A 4,418-nucleotide genomic window follows, 5' to 3' on the forward strand; every position below is an offset into this window, starting at 1 on the left:
AAAAAAAAAAACATTATTAAATTTCGCTCGACTTCTGATTGATTGAGGCCATTAAAACTAGTTCCCTCAAGAAATTAGAATCCCAACAAGGGACTATAAGAAGTGTAAAGAAACATGGTTATTAAGTTCAYATTGACTCAAAAACTTCTTGTCTTAAAATCGAGTTTTAAAGACTTTTGTCGAAATAACAGGAAAACTAGAAAAAATKATAACTTCAGCTGCACCGAGGCTACAATATTATTCATAGGTGCATTTCTTATAGCATAAAAGGGCATACAAATATAATATATGTATCCTGATTTTTTATCTCTGTGCTCTGAACTGAAAAAATGGTTAGGAAATTGTAGCTTTGTCTTTCACAATGATCTGTGTCTAATTTTGTGAAGATATTTCGACGAATAAAAAAATTACACAAAACTCATTGAGTCACCCATTATTCTTGTGTACTTAAATTCATACATACAATATTCAACTAATTTCCATGTACAACTCGTCTCATTACCATTGTATTGTTTTATTTACGATCTCGATTTAGTTACGCTGCTTAAATGTAATTAATTAGATTTCATATGCCAGCCTACTTAGCGCATTCACMAATATCAGAGCACTAACTACAAGTATGATACACAAGACATCCATCTCGCATACACACATACACATTTTATTAGTATTACTCAGAGTTATGTGTATTCCTTATTGTCTTCATAACATTTCCTTTTGTCTGCTTTGGCCCGGTCAGTTGCATATTATGGCAATAGGTCAATTGATATAAATTACTGGCAACAGCAAAGATTGAAGCCACCAATGAATTGAGTCGTTGGCGAATGAAATAATTCGATTACACATACATACAAATGTAAATACACAAACACACATTGTTTTGTTTTTGTGTAAATTCTACTATGTTATTTTGTATCTTTTTAATTTTTTGTATTTTTGCGCGTTGAGGTATTCCAACACTTGTGTTTAAAACATTATCTGTATAAAATTAAAGTTTCACTAGGAAAACGAAAAGTGATTAAGACAAGTGATATCTCGTAATTAAATCTMAATTTTTTGCAGATGATTAAGTAAATATTTCAAGTATTAGTAAAATGAAATATTTAATGGGCAGTCTACTAATAGTCTGGTATAATTCAGTTCGTACTAGTAGAAGGCAGATTTGTTTATTTCACTTTRTCTACGTCATATGAGTATAGAAGTATGCAACAATCTGAGGAGATGAATGTTTTTAAAGGGAATAAAAAAGTATTTCATTTGTTGCAGTAATCCCTAGAAACTGTGAAATCGCTGTTATGTATGTAGTAAGTATTGTACAGAGATTTGCAGGCGTCAAAAATTAAGGTACTAGGCGCTGCAATGGGTTTAGATAATAGCCTTTCTTAAAACCTCAAGCCAACAAATTTTAAGTACCGGTCATATATTCTGCGATTCCCTTCCAGCTACAAACTATAGCAAGCGGTGAATTTTATACTGCCTTTATTCTAGACCAACCACGCGGATAATTCAAAAACTTACTAATAGCAAATTTTACAATTTTACGAAACTTCTGGGTTTTCTATTAAAATAAACCCCACTTCTGGAAATATGTACATTGCAAATGCCCCTAGCAAAAAAAAAAAACATAGTTGCACAAAATAATGTTTGTGACTCCCCCTATAGAATTCAAGTTGTAAGAGCGCTTGGCAACAAAAGCGTCATAAGAGAGCCTGGCCAAAACGTCAGTTACACTTTGTATAAAAGTGAACCTGTACATCTCTGTACATACATATGTACATATGTCCCTGCGTGCATATGTACTTTTATAGCAAAACGATCAGTTGAGTGAAAAGCAATGATATTACTAAGTAGGAATGAGTTTAATTTCAATTTTTTTTTTCAATTTTTAATTTCCAACTCTTGTGAAATTAAATGAATTAAAACAGAAGCAAACTGATAAGCGAGACTTGTAGCTTTCAGAGCAAAATACTGCTCCTGTTTTGCTTTTTGTTGCCCACAATGTCAACACTAGCACTAACAACTTCGGCAGGAGCAACCCGGCATATGTCAAAGCGAGCAACGGCAATGACAAGACGACATAGTAATTATTGTATTTATTTGTTATCATTTTTTTTTGTGAATTGACATGCAGGCATAAGGAGAAATATATATACATAAGTAACTGTCGCTAGAATCTGATTAAATGCAAAAGTTGCTGGTTGACATTTGAAGCCATTGATAGCGGCAATTGCTGATCACGCTCCACATACAAAATGCCCAGAACACATGTTTGTGCCGGGTGCTCGAGCAAGCACACACAAGCATACTATTATTGAGAAAATAACAAAAAAAAAAAACATAAATAAGTACATATGTATGTATTTATATAGAGGCTATATCAGCAGGAAGTTATATAAAAGGTTTCGAATATTTACCCTTAGCTTATGTTAGGTTAATATAATTACGGCTGAATACAGCAAGGCAAAAAAAGGGAGCGACCAACGGGACTCATAAAAAAAATTAAGAACTATTGGCGCGAAATTGTAGACTGAAGCTTTCCAATAGTCGTGGCCGGCCCGAAAACTGGGCGATCACTAATGTACCTATATCTCTAGATTAAACTTAACGAGATGCTCATGCTCCCACAAAATCTTTGTTTATAGACGCCAAAGTGCCATAAGCATAAACTCTTTAACAAAAAAAGTGATCCATATTGCTGAGTCTGATGAAATATAAAGCGTGTGAATGAAAGAGATGATCCATATATTTCTCTATAAATCAGAATATTGACAAAAAACCCTCACATTCGCTTGCAAAGTACGCTTAGAACGCTGGATTAGTCTAACTGCTAATATAAAAGATTAAAAAGATAGAACGTTCCTGACAGAATATTATTTTTCCTCAAAGGTAATACAAAAGTACTCCTGATAAAATTATGTATCTTATCACTCAGCTCATCGGCTGCATTCCTATAGCCACCCTACAAGCTCCATCGACAATCTCTTTGTTCTACATTAGAGTGCAAGAAAATATTTACGAAATTATCAAATTGTCAACAACTTTCCATACRCGGGCTGCGAAGAGGTTGGGCGGCGCATTTCCTAATTAAATATTTGTTATTTTGTAAATTCATTTACAGTCCATTTCGATTCCGAAGTGCAACTTATGCACGGCAGACARCACGGCGATTACTATTGGGCGAGGAAAAGGCATGTACTCGCATGCAAATCACAATGCTTTACATATGCAAGTGTACTTGTACATATGTATGTATGGTATAGTATGTATAGAGTTCTTGGTAGATGGCTTCGAAGAAATGCTACACGAACACTGCGAATACTAGGCTGCTCATACTATTTGAATATTTTATAAAGCATTTGTGGGTACTAATTACTTGATTGAAAGCGTAATTAAATGATATGACCATTATGTATTTATATGTAATGTAGTCTCGTTTTTGCACTCCCTCATACTTAAAAAAGTGTAGGTGGATGAATACAGGCACTTGCAGCGTGAGAATGAGTACATTTCTTCTAAGGAGGCAATAATTCTTCTTTGCAAAATTATGGAACACGAAAAGGTGCACTAGTGAAATAGGCGAGCTCGTAGACTTGTTGTTGAAGCTCAAAAATACTAAAATATGTAAACCCATCCGAAAAACAAAGAAAATCCTTTAGTTAATGAAAGTAAAATTAKTATATTTTTGCATCGAATGATAGCTGAAGCTCAATGCTAGCTTCTAAGGAGTGCATTCTAATCGAACAAAGGCGACAACAAACTTTTACAAGAGAACGCAATCGATGACAGCAAGACCTATTGCTATTCCTAATATCAATTTGCTTGTAATTACTTTCATCACACAAATCTACTTATTTCTAATAGTAGTGTTTACGTTGTCAACAACTATTTTGGTTATGTGATTCAACACATTTTGAGTAATGTTTTGGGTATGAAGCGTCTAGCACGACGAAGATACCTGGAATCACATTCAATGATGTTGAATCAACTATTTTGGCCAAACACGAAACGAGTGTCATGATTGAGTCACTGGATTCGACAGATTTGGCTCCATGCACATTTTTTCTGCTTTTCGAAATAGTCCGCTTTAGTGAACCGACCATGAGTCAGCTGAAGCCAATAAAAGTCATTCAGTGAAAGCACTAAAGATCTCAGCCAATGGTTATAACAAATGTATGAACAATTGGAAGTTGTATGGCGATAATAAAAATTTGTAAATAGGTGGAAGCGTTTTTCGTTAGTCCGGCACTAGTTTAATTTTCGAAACTAACTCTAACTCTACTTGCGAATTTAGATAGAACACCGATAGCTTAAGAAGCAGGAGTTTTGCTGACTTTGGAGCAATGCCGACGGTTTTCCATTTTGTGCATTTCGTTCTGTTGAGGCTAAATACACTACATAGCTATATAAATTTACATGGA

The 4,418-nt window shown here is 34.3% G+C and overlaps 1 protein-coding gene across 2 annotated transcripts in view; it reads right to left on the reverse strand.

Moving 5' to 3' along the window:
- The window catches only part of LOC108974566 (probable serine/threonine-protein kinase DDB_G0278509), a 19,051-nt gene that overhangs the window by 12,039 nt on the left and 2,594 nt on the right, over positions 1-4,418 (reverse strand). The window lies entirely within an intron of this gene.

The sequence above is a fragment of the Bactrocera latifrons genome, unplaced genomic scaffold, assembly GCF_001853355.1.
Source record: "Bactrocera latifrons isolate USDA-ARS-PBARC rearing strain unplaced genomic scaffold, ASM185335v1 scaffold_567, whole genome shotgun sequence".
NCBI lineage: Eukaryota > Metazoa > Arthropoda > Insecta > Diptera > Tephritidae > Bactrocera > Bactrocera latifrons.